The 12,913-nt window shown below is 50.2% G+C and overlaps 22 non-coding genes across 22 annotated transcripts; all 22 read left to right on the plus strand.

Moving 5' to 3' along the window:
- The first annotated feature begins 505 nt into the window (after window positions 1–505).
- Window positions 506–577, plus strand: Trnat-cgu (transfer RNA threonine (anticodon CGU)). Its single transcript has one exon. It is a non-coding gene; the product is annotated as a tRNA-Thr (tRNA).
- A 333-nt stretch (window positions 578–910) lies between these two features.
- Trnan-guu (transfer RNA asparagine (anticodon GUU)) lies at window positions 911–984 on the plus strand. The gene has a single exon. It is a non-coding gene; the product is annotated as a tRNA-Asn (tRNA).
- A 689-nt stretch (window positions 985–1,673) lies between these two features.
- Trnat-cgu (transfer RNA threonine (anticodon CGU)) lies at window positions 1,674–1,745 on the plus strand. The gene has a single exon. It is a non-coding gene; the product is annotated as a tRNA-Thr (tRNA).
- Window positions 1,746–2,078: 333 nt separating this feature from the next.
- Trnan-guu (transfer RNA asparagine (anticodon GUU)) lies at window positions 2,079–2,152 on the plus strand. Its single transcript has one exon. It is a non-coding gene; the product is annotated as a tRNA-Asn (tRNA).
- A 689-nt stretch (window positions 2,153–2,841) lies between these two features.
- On the plus strand, window positions 2,842–2,913 carry Trnat-cgu (transfer RNA threonine (anticodon CGU)). The gene has a single exon. It is a non-coding gene; the product is annotated as a tRNA-Thr (tRNA).
- Window positions 2,914–3,246: 333 nt separating this feature from the next.
- Trnan-guu (transfer RNA asparagine (anticodon GUU)) lies at window positions 3,247–3,320 on the plus strand. The gene has a single exon. It is a non-coding gene; the product is annotated as a tRNA-Asn (tRNA).
- Window positions 3,321–4,009: 689 nt separating this feature from the next.
- Window positions 4,010–4,081, plus strand: Trnat-cgu (transfer RNA threonine (anticodon CGU)). Its single transcript has one exon. It is a non-coding gene; the product is annotated as a tRNA-Thr (tRNA).
- A 333-nt stretch (window positions 4,082–4,414) lies between these two features.
- Trnan-guu (transfer RNA asparagine (anticodon GUU)) lies at window positions 4,415–4,488 on the plus strand. The gene has a single exon. It is a non-coding gene; the product is annotated as a tRNA-Asn (tRNA).
- Window positions 4,489–5,177: 689 nt separating this feature from the next.
- On the plus strand, window positions 5,178–5,249 carry Trnat-cgu (transfer RNA threonine (anticodon CGU)). Its single transcript has one exon. It is a non-coding gene; the product is annotated as a tRNA-Thr (tRNA).
- A 333-nt stretch (window positions 5,250–5,582) lies between these two features.
- Window positions 5,583–5,656, plus strand: Trnan-guu (transfer RNA asparagine (anticodon GUU)). Its single transcript has one exon. It is a non-coding gene; the product is annotated as a tRNA-Asn (tRNA).
- A 689-nt stretch (window positions 5,657–6,345) lies between these two features.
- Window positions 6,346–6,417, plus strand: Trnat-cgu (transfer RNA threonine (anticodon CGU)). Its single transcript has one exon. It is a non-coding gene; the product is annotated as a tRNA-Thr (tRNA).
- Window positions 6,418–6,750: 333 nt separating this feature from the next.
- Trnan-guu (transfer RNA asparagine (anticodon GUU)) lies at window positions 6,751–6,824 on the plus strand. The gene has a single exon. It is a non-coding gene; the product is annotated as a tRNA-Asn (tRNA).
- A 689-nt stretch (window positions 6,825–7,513) lies between these two features.
- Window positions 7,514–7,585, plus strand: Trnat-cgu (transfer RNA threonine (anticodon CGU)). Its single transcript has one exon. It is a non-coding gene; the product is annotated as a tRNA-Thr (tRNA).
- A 333-nt stretch (window positions 7,586–7,918) lies between these two features.
- Trnan-guu (transfer RNA asparagine (anticodon GUU)) lies at window positions 7,919–7,992 on the plus strand. Its single transcript has one exon. It is a non-coding gene; the product is annotated as a tRNA-Asn (tRNA).
- Window positions 7,993–8,681: 689 nt separating this feature from the next.
- Trnat-cgu (transfer RNA threonine (anticodon CGU)) lies at window positions 8,682–8,753 on the plus strand. The gene has a single exon. It is a non-coding gene; the product is annotated as a tRNA-Thr (tRNA).
- A 333-nt stretch (window positions 8,754–9,086) lies between these two features.
- Window positions 9,087–9,160, plus strand: Trnan-guu (transfer RNA asparagine (anticodon GUU)). Its single transcript has one exon. It is a non-coding gene; the product is annotated as a tRNA-Asn (tRNA).
- A 689-nt stretch (window positions 9,161–9,849) lies between these two features.
- Trnat-cgu (transfer RNA threonine (anticodon CGU)) lies at window positions 9,850–9,921 on the plus strand. The gene has a single exon. It is a non-coding gene; the product is annotated as a tRNA-Thr (tRNA).
- Window positions 9,922–10,254: 333 nt separating this feature from the next.
- Window positions 10,255–10,328, plus strand: Trnan-guu (transfer RNA asparagine (anticodon GUU)). The gene has a single exon. It is a non-coding gene; the product is annotated as a tRNA-Asn (tRNA).
- Window positions 10,329–11,017: 689 nt separating this feature from the next.
- Trnat-cgu (transfer RNA threonine (anticodon CGU)) lies at window positions 11,018–11,089 on the plus strand. Its single transcript has one exon. It is a non-coding gene; the product is annotated as a tRNA-Thr (tRNA).
- A 333-nt stretch (window positions 11,090–11,422) lies between these two features.
- On the plus strand, window positions 11,423–11,496 carry Trnan-guu (transfer RNA asparagine (anticodon GUU)). The gene has a single exon. It is a non-coding gene; the product is annotated as a tRNA-Asn (tRNA).
- A 689-nt stretch (window positions 11,497–12,185) lies between these two features.
- Window positions 12,186–12,257, plus strand: Trnat-cgu (transfer RNA threonine (anticodon CGU)). The gene has a single exon. It is a non-coding gene; the product is annotated as a tRNA-Thr (tRNA).
- A 333-nt stretch (window positions 12,258–12,590) lies between these two features.
- Window positions 12,591–12,664, plus strand: Trnan-guu (transfer RNA asparagine (anticodon GUU)). Its single transcript has one exon. It is a non-coding gene; the product is annotated as a tRNA-Asn (tRNA).
- Window positions 12,665–12,913: the final 249 nt, after the last annotated feature.

A 12,913-nucleotide genomic window follows, 5' to 3' on the forward strand; every position in this document is an offset into this window, starting at 1 on the left:
TGTGTGACACTGCAGTAGAGGGACGCCCGCTACAAAAGACGTATTCTTTACATTCAATTTCAGCATATACGTCGCGAGTGCCATATGACAGGGCCTGTCTCTCGATGTCGATTTGTATTTGGTGTGTCTTAAGTGTCGCTCTGCAGTAGGCCGCTGTTGGCCGAGCGACGTGCAGTCGCCTTACATGAAGCCCCATGGGCAACGCCAGTGCCACTGTGGACAACAGCGCACTGTAGCCAGAGAGAGGAGCCGAAAGGCGCATTTCGCAGTCGAGCCACGCTATCCCACAAGCTGTGCACTAGGTCAGGATTGTGCAGACCGCAAACTTTTGGTGGGCCGACGCTCGTCGTCGATCGTAAGGGCGAAACATTCAAGAGATTTGGAAAACGGCAATGTGGACACCCCCAGCAGCAGCTGTGTGCCAAATCCGATATCTGGTCGAGGGCTGCAATACTCAGTATGATGAAGTAACAATTTGGGGATAGCTCACAAACGCTAAGATGCCGCCTTCTTAGCTCAGTGGTAGAGCACTGGTCTCGTAAACCAGGGGTCGTGAGTTCGAACCTCACAGAAGGCATTCATTTCTTAAACCTTCCTGCAAGGAGCGGGGCTATCTCGAGCAGCATCTAACACATGGCAGTACACTGAATGAAAGGGATGTTCTACAACCTATGACAAGTATTCTACTGGCCTCAGAGGTTTTCTGAATGCATAGGCAGAACATTGGTTTGTATGCATTTTGTAGTATAATGTCATGCTTGGCGATGTCATTCGTTTACGAGCCTCGCTACAGTGTGCATGCACGTTATCCATGTGAAGAGGCGTAAGCAAATGCTACCATTCTGCGAGATTGCTGCAGAAGGTATACGAATTGCGTTGATATACAGAGCACAAGGGAGCCAAAGTGAAGGCCTCCGTGGCGCAATCGGCTAGCGCGTTCGGCTGTTAACCGAAAGGTTGGTGGTTCGAGCCCACCCGGGGGCGAAATCGTTCTAACCGGCACCGAGGTGAGGACGTACGTCAACTTTGTTAGAGATACACAGCTAGTGTGACAATTTGGCTGCGTTTGAGTGATGCCACAGAGCCTTATACACATTCAGCCAAGTGACACTGTAGGTAAAAACATGGCCCTACACAGACGTTCTGCTGTTTTCCTTTTTATTCGTCATGTGTGACACTGCAGTAGAGGGACGCCCGCTACAAAAGACGTATTCTTTACATTCAATTTCAGCATATACGTCGCGAGTGCCATATGACAGGGCCTGTCTCTCGATGTCGATTTGTATTTGGTGTGTCTTAAGTGTCGGTCTGCAGTAGGCCGCTGTTGGCCGAGCGACGTGCAGTCGCCTTACATGAAGCCCCATGGGCAACGCCAGTGCCACTGTGGACAACAGCGCACTGTAGCCAGAGAGAGGAGCCGAAAGGCGCATTTCGCAGTCGAGCCACGCTATCCCACAAGCTGTGCACTAGGTCAGGATTGTGCAGACCGCAAACTTTTGGTGGGCCGACGCTCGTCGTCGATCGTAAGGGCGAAACATTCAAGAGATTTGGAAAACGGCAATGTGGACACCCCCAGCAGCAGCTGTGTGCCAAATCCGATATCTGGTCGAGGGCTGCAAGATTCAGTATGATGAAGTAACAATTTGGGGATAGCTCACAAACGCTAAGATGCCGCCTTCTTAGCTCAGTGGTAGAGCACTGGTCTCGTAAACCAGGGGTCGTGAGTTCGAACCTCACAGAAGGCATTCATTTCTTAAACCTTCCTGCAAGGAGCGGAGCTATCTCGAGCAGCATCTAACACATGGCAGTACACTGAATGAAAGGGATGTTCTACAACCTATGACAAGTATTCTACTGGCCTCACAGGTTTTCTGAATGCATAGGCAGAACATTGGTTTGTATGCATTTTGTAGTATAATGTCATGCTTGGCGATGTCATTCGTTTACGAGCCTCGCTACAGTGTGCATGCACGTTATCCATGTGAAGAGGCGTAAGCAAATGCTACCATTCTGCGAGATTGCTGCAGAAGGTATACGAATTGCGTTGATATACAGAGCACAAGGGAGCCAAAGTCAAGGCCTCCGTGGCGCAATCGGCTAGCGCGTTCGGCTGTTAACCGAAAGGTTGGTGGTTCGAGCCCACCCGGGGGCGAAATCGTTCTAACCGGCACCGAGGTGAGGACGTACGTCAACTTTGTTAGAGATACACAGCTAGTGTGACAATTTGGCTGCGTTTGAGTGATGCCACAGAGCCTTATACACATTCAGCCAAGTGACACTGTAGGTAAAAACATGGCCCTACACAGACGTTCTGCTGTTTTCCTTTTTATTCGTCATGTGTGACACTGCAGTAGAGACACGCCCGCTACAAAAGACGTATTCTTTACATTCAATTTCAGCATATACGTCGCGAGTGCCATATGACAGGGCCTGTCTCTCGATGTCGATTTGTATTTGGTGTGTCTTAAGTGTCGGTCTGCAGTAGGCCGCTGTTGGCCGAGCGACGTGCAGTCGCCTTACATGAAGCCCCATGGGCAACGCCAGTGCCACTGTGGACAACAGCGCACTGTAGCCAGAGAGAGGAGCCGAAAGGCGCATTTCGCAGTCGAGCCACGCTATCCCACAAGCTGTGCACTAGGTCAGGATTGTGCAGACCGCAAACTTTTGGTGGGCCGACGCTCGTCGTCGATCGTAAGGGCGAAACATTCAAGAGATTTGGAAAACGGCAATGTGGACACCCCCAGCAGCAGCTGTGTGCCAAATCCGATATCTGGTCGAGGGCTGCAAGATTCAGTATGATGAAGTAACAATTTTGGGATAGCTCACAAACGCTAAGATGCCGCCTTCTTAGCTCAGTGGTAGAGCACTGGTCTCGTAAACCAGGGGTCGTGAGTTCGAACCTCACAGAAGGCATTCATTTCTTAAACCTTCCTGCAAGGAGCGGAGCTATCTCGAGCAGCATCTAACACATGGCAGTACACTGAATGAAAGGGATGTTCTACAACCTATGACAAGTATTCTACTGGCCTCAGAGGTTTTCTGAATGCATAGGCAGAACATTGGTTTGTATGCATTTTGTAGTATAATGTCATGCTTGGCGATGTCATTCGTTTACGAGCCTCGCTACAGTGTGCATGCACGTTATCCATGTGAAGAGGCGTAAGCAAATGCTACCATTCTGCGAGATTGCTGCAGAAGGTATACGAATTGCGTTGATATACAGAGCACAAGGGAGCCAAAGTCAAGGCCTCCGTGGCGCAATCGGCTAGCGCGTTCGGCTGTTAACCGAAAGGTTGGTGGTTCGAGCCCACCCGGGGGCGAAATCGTTCTAACCGGCACCGAGGTGAGGACGTACGTCAACTTTGTTAGAGATACACAGCTAGTGTGACAATTTGGCTGCGTTTGAGTGATGCCACAGAGCCTTATACACATTCAGCCAAGTGACACTGTAGGTAAAAACATGGCCCTACACAGACGTTCTGCTGTTTTCCTTTTTATTCGTCATGTGTGACACTGCAGTAGAGGGACGCCCGCTACAAAAGACGTATTCTTTACATTCAATTTCAGCATACACGTCGCGAGTGCCATATGACAGGGCCTGTCTCTCGATGTCGATTTGTATTTGGTGTGTCTTAAGTGTCGGTCTGCAGTAGGCCGCTGTTGGCCGAGCGACGTGCAGTCGCCTTACATGAAGCCCCATGGGCAACGCCAGTGCCACTGTGGACAACAGCGCACTGTAGCCAGAGAGAGGAGCCGAAAGGCGCATTTCGCAGTCGAGCCACGCTATCCCACAAGCTGTGCACTAGGTCAGGATTGTGCAGACCGCAAACTTTTGGTGGGCCGACGCTCGTCGTCGATCGTAAGGGCGAAACATTCAAGAGATTTGGAAAACGGCAATGTGGACACCCCCAGCAGCAGCTGTGTGCCAAATCCGATATCTGGTCGAGGGCTGCAAGACTCAGTATGATGAAGTAACAATTTGGGGATAGCTCACAAACGCTAAGATGCCGCCTTCTTAGCTCAGTGGTAGAGCACTGGTCTCGTAAACCAGGGGTCGTGAGTTCGAACCTCACAGAAGGCATTCATTTCTTAAACCTTCCTGCAAGGAGCGGGGCTATCTCGAGCAGCATCTAACACATGGCAGTACACTGAATGAAAGGGATGTTCTACAACCTATGACAAGTATTCTACTGGCCTCAGAGGTTTTCTGAATGCATAGGCAGAACATTGGTTTGTATGCATTTTGTAGTATAATGTCATGCTTGGCGATGTCATTCGTTTACGAGCCTCGCTACAGTGTGCATGCACGTTATCCATGTGAAGAGGCGTAAGCAAATGCTACCATTCTGCGAGATTGCTGCAGAAGGTATACGAATTGCGTTGATATACAGAGCACAAGGGAGCCAAAGTGAAGGCCTCCGTGGCGCAATCGGCTAGCGCGTTCGGCTGTTAACCGAAAGGTTGGTGGTTCGAGCCCACCCGGGGGCGAAATCGTTCTAACCGGCACCGAGGTGAGGACGTACGTCAACTTTGTTAGAGATACACAGCTAGTGTGACAATTTGGCTGCGTTTGAGTGATGCCACAGAGCCTTATACACATTCAGCCAAGTGACACTGTAGGTAAAAACATGGCCCTACACAGACGTTCTGCTGTTTTCCTTTTTATTCGTCATGTGTGACACTGCAGTAGAGGGACGCCCGCTACAAAAGACGTATTCTTTACATTCAATTTCAGCATATACGTCGCGAGTGCCATATGACAGGGCCTGTCTCTCGATGTCGATTTGTATTTGGTGTGTCTTAAGTGTCGGTCTGCAGTAGGCCGCTGTTGGCCGAGCGACGTGCAGTCGCCTTACATGAAGCCCCATGGGCAACGCCAGTGCCACTGTGGACAACAGCGCACTGTAGCCAGAGAGAGGAGCCGAAAGGCGCATTTCGCAGTCGAGCCACGCTATCCCACAAGCTGTGCACTAGGTCAGGATTGTGCAGACCGCAAACTTTTGGTGGGCCGACGCTCGTCGTCGATCGTAAGGGCGAAACATTCAAGAGATTTGGAAAACGGCAATGTGGACACCCCCAGCAGCAGCTGTGTGCCAAATCCGATATCTGGTCGAGGGCTGCAAGATTCAGTATGATGAAGTAACAATTTGGGGATAGCTCACAAACGCTAAGATGCCGCCTTCTTAGCTCAGTGGTAGAGCACTGGTCTCGTAAACCAGGGGTCGTGAGTTCGAACCTCACAGAAGGCATTCATTTCTTAAACCTTCCTGCAAGGAGCGGAGCTATCTCGAGCAGCATCTAACACATGGCAGTACACTGAATGAAAGGGATGTTCTACAACCTATGACAAGTATTCTACTGGCCTCACAGGTTTTCTGAATGCATAGGCAGAACATTGGTTTGTATGCATTTTGTAGTATAATGTCATGCTTGGCGATGTCATTCGTTTACGAGCCTCGCTACAGTGTGCATGCACGTTATCCATGTGAAGAGGCGTAAGCAAATGCTACCATTCTGCGAGATTGCTGCAGAAGGTATACGAATTGCGTTGATATACAGAGCACAAGGGAGCCAAAGTCAAGGCCTCCGTGGCGCAATCGGCTAGCGCGTTCGGCTGTTAACCGAAAGGTTGGTGGTTCGAGCCCACCCGGGGGCGAAATCGTTCTAACCGGCACCGAGGTGAGGACGTACGTCAACTTTGTTAGAGATACACAGCTAGTGTGACAATTTGGCTGCGTTTGAGTGATGCCACAGAGCCTTATACACATTCAGCCAAGTGACACTGTAGGTAAAAACATGGCCCTACACAGACGTTCTGCTGTTTTCCTTTTTATTCGTCATGTGTGACACTGCAGTAGAGACACGCCCGCTACAAAAGACGTATTCTTTACATTCAATTTCAGCATATACGTCGCGAGTGCCATATGACAGGGCCTGTCTCTCGATGTCGATTTGTATTTGGTGTGTCTTAAGTGTCGGTCTGCAGTAGGCCGCTGTTGGCCGAGCGACGTGCAGTCGCCTTACATGAAGCCCCATGGGCAACGCCAGTGCCACTGTGGACAACAGCGCACTGTAGCCAGAGAGAGGAGCCGAAAGGCGCATTTCGCAGTCGAGCCACGCTATCCCACAAGCTGTGCACTAGGTCAGGATTGTGCAGACCGCAAACTTTTGGTGGGCCGACGCTCGTCGTCGATCGTAAGGGCGAAACATTCAAGAGATTTGGAAAACGGCAATGTGGACACCCCCAGCAGCAGCTGTGTGCCAAATCCGATATCTGGTCGAGGGCTGCAAGATTCAGTATGATGAAGTAACAATTTGGGGATAGCTCACAAACGCTAAGATGCCGCCTTCTTAGCTCAGTGGTAGAGCACTGGTCTCGTAAACCAGGGGTCGTGAGTTCGAACCTCACAGAAGGCATTCATTTCTTAAACCTTCCTGCAAGGAGCGGAGCTATCTCGAGCAGCATCTAACACATGGCAGTACACTGAATGAAAGGGATGTTCTACAACCTATGACAAGTATTCTACTGGCCTCACAGGTTTTCTGAATGCATAGGCAGAACATTGGTTTGTATGCATTTTGTAGTATAATGTCATGCTTGGCGATGTCATTCGTTTACGAGCCTCGCTACAGTGTGCATGCACGTTATCCATGTGAAGAGGCGTAAGCAAATGCTACCATTCTGCGAGATTGCTGCAGAAGGTATACGAATTGCGTTGATATACAGAGCACAAGGGAGCCAAAGTCAAGGCCTCCGTGGCGCAATCGGCTAGCGCGTTCGGCTGTTAACCGAAAGGTTGGTGGTTCGAGCCCACCCGGGGGCGAAATCGTTCTAACCGGCACTGAGGTGAGGACGTACGTCAACTTTGTTAGAGATACACAGCTAGTGTGACAATTTGGCTGCGTTTGAGTGATGCCACAGAGCCTTATACACATTCAGCCAAGTGACACTGTAGGTAAAAACATGGCCCTACACAGACGTTCTGCTGTTTTCCTTTTTATTCGTCATGTGTGACACTGCAGTAGAGGGACGCCCGCTACAAAAGACGTATTCTTTACATTCAATTTCAGCATACACGTCGCGAGTGCCATATGACAGGGCCTGTCTCTCGATGTCGATTTGTATTTGGTGTGTCTTAAGTGTCGGTCTGCAGTAGGCCGCTGTTGGCCGAGCGACGTGCAGTCGCCTTACATGAAGCCCCATGGGCAACGCCAGTGCCACTGTGGACAACAGCGCACTGTAGCCAGAGAGAGGAGCCGAAAGGCGCATTTCGCAGTCGAGCCACGCTATCCCACAAGCTGTGCACTAGGTCAGGATTGTGCAGACCGCAAACTTTTGGTGGGCCGACGCTCGTCGTCGATCGTAAGGGCGAAACATTCAAGAGATTTGGAAAACGGCAATGTGGACACCCCCAGCAGCAGCTGTGTGCCAAATCCGATATCTGGTCGAGGGCTGCAAGATTCAGTATGACGAAGTAACAATTTGGGGATAGCTCACAAACGCTAAGATGCCGCCTTCTTAGCTCAGTGGTAGAGCACTGGTCTCGTAAACCAGGGGTCGTGAGTTCGAACCTCACAGAAGGCAATCATTTCTTAAACCTTCCTGCAAGGAGCGGAGCTATCTCGAGCAGCATCTAACACATGGCAGTACACTGAATGAAAGGGATGTTCTACAACCTATGACAAGTATTCTACTGGCCTCAGAGGTTTTCTGAATGCATAGGCAGAACATTGGTTTGTATGCATTTTGTAGTATAATGTCATGCTTGGCGATGTCATTCGTTTACGAGCCTCGCTACAGTGTGCATGCACGTTATCCATGTGAAGAGGCGTAAGCAAATGCTACCATTCTGCGAGATTGCTGCAGAAGGTATACGAATTGCGTTGATATACAGAGCACAAGGGAGCCAAAGTCAAGGCCTCCGTGGCGCAATCGGCTAGCGCGTTCGGCTGTTAACCGAAAGGTTGGTGGTTCGAGCCCACCCGGGGGCGAAATCGTTCTAACCGGCACCGAGGTGAGGACGTACGTCAACTTTGTTAGAGATACACAGCTAGTGTGACAATTTGGCTGCGTTTGAGTGATGCCACAGAGCCTTATACACATTCAGCCAAGTGACACTGTAGGTAAAAGCATGGCCCTACACAGACGTTCTGCTGTTTTCCTTTTTATTCGTCATGTGTGACACTGCAGTAGAGGGACGCCCGCTACAAAAGACGTATTCTTTACATTCAATTTCAGCATACACGTCGCGAGTGCCATATGACAGGGCCTGTCTCTCGATGTCGATTTGTATTTGGTGTGTCTTAAGTGTCGGTCTGCAGTAGGCCGCTGTTGGCCGAGCGACGTGCAGTCGCCTTACATGAAGCCCCATGGGCAACGCCAGTGCCACTGTGGACAACAGCGCACTGTAGCCAGAGAGAGGAGCCGAAAGGCGCATTTCGCAGTCGAGCCACGCTATCCCACAAGCTGTGCACTAGGTCAGGATTGTGCAGACCGCAAACTTTTGGTGGGCCGACGCTCGTCGTCGATCGTAAGGGCGAAACATTCAAGAGATTTGGAAAACGGCAATGTGGACACCCCCAGCAGCAGCTGTGTGCCAAATCCGATATCTGGTCGAGGGCTGCAAGATTCAGTATGACGAAGTAACAATTTGGGGATAGCTCACAAACGCTAAGATGCCGCCTTCTTAGCTCAGTGGTAGAGCACTGGTCTCGTAAACCAGGGGTCGTGAGTTCGAACCTCACAGAAGGCATTCATTTCTTAAACCTTCCTGCAAGGAGCGGAGCTATCTCGAGCAGCATTTAACACATGGCAGTACACTGAATGAAAGGGATGTTCTACAACCTATGACAAGTATTCTACTGGCCTCAGAGGTTTTCTGAATGCATAGGCAGAACATTGGTTTGTATGCATTTTGTAGTATAATGTCATGCTTGGCGATGTCATTCGTTTACGAGCCTCGCTACAGTGTGCATGCACGTTATCCATGTGAAGAGGCGTAAGCAAATGCTACCATTCTGCGAGATTGCTGCAGAAGGTATACGAATTGCGTTGATATACAGAGCACAAGGGAGCCAAAGTCAAGGCCTCCGTGGCGCAATCGGCTAGCGCGTTCGGCTGTTAACCGAAAGGTTGGTGGTTCGAGCCCACCCGGGGGCGAAATCGTTCTAACCGGCACCGAGGTGAGGACGTACGTCAACTTTGTTAGAGATACACAGCTAGTGTGACAATTTGGCTGCGTTTGAGTGATGCCACAGAGCCTTATACATATTCAGCCAAGTGACACTGTAGGTAAAAACATGGCCCTACACAGACGTTCTGCTGTTTTCCTTTTTATTCGTCATGTGTGACACTGCAGTAGAGGGACGCCCGCTACAAAAGACGTATTCTTTACATTCAATTTCAGCATACACGTCGCGAGTGCCATATGACAGGGCCTGTCTCTCGATGTCGATTTGTATTTGGTGTGTCTTAAGTGTCGGTCTGCAGTAGGCCGCTGTTGGCCGAGCGACGTGCAGTCGCCTTACATGAAGCCCCATGGGCAACGCCAGTGCCACTGTGGACAACAGCGCACTGTAGCCAGAGAGAGGAGCCGAAAGGCGCATTTCGCAGTCGAGCCACGCTATCCCACAAGCTGTGCACTAGGTCAGGATTGTGCAGACCGCAAACTTTTGGTGGGCCGACGCTCGTGGTCGATCGTAAGGGCGAAACATTCAAGAGATTTGGAAAACGGCAATGTGGACACCCCCAGCAGCAGCTGTGTGCCAAATCCGATATCTTGTCGAGGGCTGCAAGATTCAGTATGACGAAGTAACAATTTGGGGATAGCTCACAAACGCTAAGATGCCGCCTTCTTAGCTCAGTGGTAGAGCACTGGTCTCGTAAACCAGGGGTCGTGAGTTCGAACCTCACAGAAGGCATTCATTTCTTAAACCTTCCTGCAAGGAGCGGAGCTATCTCGAGCAGCATCTAACACATGGCAGTACACTGAATGAAAGGGATGTTCTACAACCTATGACAAGTATTCTACTGGCCTCAGAGGTTTTCTGAATGCATAGGCAGAACATTGGTTTGTATGCATTTTGTAGTATAATGTCATGCTTGGCGATGTCATTCGTTTACGAGCCTCGCTACAGTGTGCATGCACGTTATCCATGTGAAGAGGCGTAAGCAAATGCTACCATTCTGCGAGATTGCTGCAGAAGGTATACGAATTGCGTTGATATACAGAGCACAAGGGAGCCAAAGTCAAGGCCTCCGTGGCGCAATCGGCTAGCGCGTTCGGCTGTTAACCGAAAGGTTGGTGGTTCGAGCCCACCCGGGGGCGAAATCGTTCTAACCGGCACCGAGGTGAGGACGTACGTCAACTTTGTTAGAGATACACAGCTAGTGTGACAATTTGGCTGCGTTTGAGTGATGCCACAGAGCCTTATACACATTCAGCCAAGTGACACTGTAGGTAAAAGCATGGCCCTACACAGACGTTCTGCTGTTTTCCTTTTTATTCGTCATGTGTGACACTGCAGTAGAGGGACGCCCGCTACAAAAGACGTATTCTTTACATTCAATTTCAGCATACACGTCGCGAGTGCCATATGACAGGGCCTGTCTCTCGATGTCGATTTGTATTTGGTGTGTCTTAAGTGTCGGTCTGCAGTAGGCCGCTGTTGGCCGAGCGACGTGCAGTCGCCTTACATGAAGCCCCATGGGCAACGCCAGTGCCACTGTGGACAACAGCGCACTGTAGCCAGAGAGAGGAGCCGAAAGGCGCATTTCGCAGTCGAGCCACGCTATCCCACAAGCTGTGCACTAGGTCAGGATTGTGCAGACCGCAAACTTTTGGTGGGCCGACGCTCGTCGTCGATCGTAAGGGCGAAACATTCAAGAGATTTGGAAAACGGCAATGTGGACACCCCCAGCAGCAGCTGTGTGCCAAATCCGATATCTGGTCGAGGGCTGCAAGATTCAGTATGACGAAGTAACAATTTGGGGATAGCTCACAAACGCTAAGATGCCGCCTTCTTAGCTCAGTGGTAGAGCACTGGTCTCGTAAACCAGGGGTCGTGAGTTCGAACCTCACAGAAGGCATTCATTTCTTAAACCTTCCTGCAAGGAGCGGAGCTATCTCGAGCAGCATTTAACACATGGCAGTACACTGAATGAAAGGGATGTTCTACAACCTATGACAAGTATTCTACTGGCCTCAGAGGTTTTCTGAATGCATAGGCAGAACATTGGTTTGTATGCATTTTGTAGTATAATGTCATGCTTGGCGATGTCATTCGTTTACGAGCCTCGCTACAGTGTGCATGCACGTTATCCATGTGAAGAGGCGTAAGCAAATGCTACCATTCTGCGAGATTGCTGCAGAAGGTATACGAATTGCGTTGATATACAGAGCACAAGGGAGCCAAAGTCAAGGCCTCCGTGGCGCAATCGGCTAGCGCGTTCGGCTGTTAACCGAAAGGTTGGTGGTTCGAGCCCACCCGGGGGCGAAATCGTTCTAACCGGCACCGAGGTGAGGACGTACGTCAACTTTGTTAGAGATACACACCTAGTGTGACAATTTGGCTGCGTTTGAGTGATGCCACAGAGCCTTATACACATTCAGCCAAGTGACACTGTAGGTAAAAACATGGCCCTGCACAGACGTTCTGCTGTTTTCCTTTTTATTCGTCATGTGTGACACTGCAGTAGAGGGACGCCCGCTACAAAAGACGTATTCTTTACATTCAATTTCAGCATACACGTCGCGAGTGCCATATGACAGGGCCTGTCTCTCGATGTCGATTTGTATTTGGTGTGTCTTAAGTGTCGGTCTGCAGTAGGCCGCTGTTGGCCGAGCGACGTGCAGTCGCCTTACATGAAGCCCCATGGGCAACGCCAGTGCCACTGTGGACAACAGCGCACTGTAGCCAGAGAGAGGAGCCGAAAGGCGCATTTCGCAGTCGAGCCACGCTATCCCACAAGCTGTGCACTAGGTCAGGATTGTGCAGACCGCAAACTTTTGGTGGGCCGACGCTCGTCGTCGATCGTAAGGGCGAAACATTCAAGAGATTTGGAAAACGGCAATGTGGACACCCCCAGCAGCAGCTGTGTGCCAAATCCGATATCTGGTCGAGGGCTGCAAGATTCAGTATGACGAAGTAACAATTTGGGGATAGCTCACAAACGCTAAGATGCCGCCTTCTTAGCTCAGTGGTAGAGCACTGGTCTCGTAAACCAGGGGTCGTGAGTTCGAACCTCACAGAAGGCATTCATTTCTTAAACCTTCCTGCAAGGAGCGGAGCTATCTCGAGCAGCATTTAACACATGGCAGTACACTGAATGAAAGGGATGTTCTACAACCTATGACAAGTATTCTACTGGCCTCAGAGGTTTTCTGAATGCATAGGCAGAACATTGGTTTGTATGCATTTTGTAGTATAATGTCATGCTTGGCGATGTCATTCGTTTACGAGCCTCGCTACAGTGTGCATGCACGTTATCCATGTGAAGAGGCGTAAGCAAATGCTACCATTCTGCGAGATTGCTGCAGAAGGTATACGAATTGCGTTGATATACAGAGCACAAGGGAGCCAAAGTGAAGGCCTCCGTGGCGCAATCGGCTAGCGCGTTCGGCTGTTAACCGAAAGGTTGGTGGTTCGAGCCCACCCGGGGGCGAAATCGTTTTAACCGGCACCGAGGTGAGGACATACGTCAACTTTGTTAGAGATACACAGCTAGTGTGACAATTTGGCTGCGTTTGAGTGATGCCACAGAGCCTTATACACATTCAGCCAAGTGACACTGTAGGTAAAAACATGGCCCTACACAGACGTTCTGCTGTTTTCCTTTTTATTCGTCATGTGTGACACTGCAGTAGAGGGACGCCCGCTACAAAAGACGTATTCTTTACATTCAATTTCAGCA

Source organism: Schistocerca serialis, unplaced genomic scaffold (assembly GCF_023864345.2).
Source record: "Schistocerca serialis cubense isolate TAMUIC-IGC-003099 unplaced genomic scaffold, iqSchSeri2.2 HiC_scaffold_1257, whole genome shotgun sequence".
Taxonomy (NCBI): domain Eukaryota; kingdom Metazoa; phylum Arthropoda; class Insecta; order Orthoptera; family Acrididae; genus Schistocerca; species Schistocerca serialis.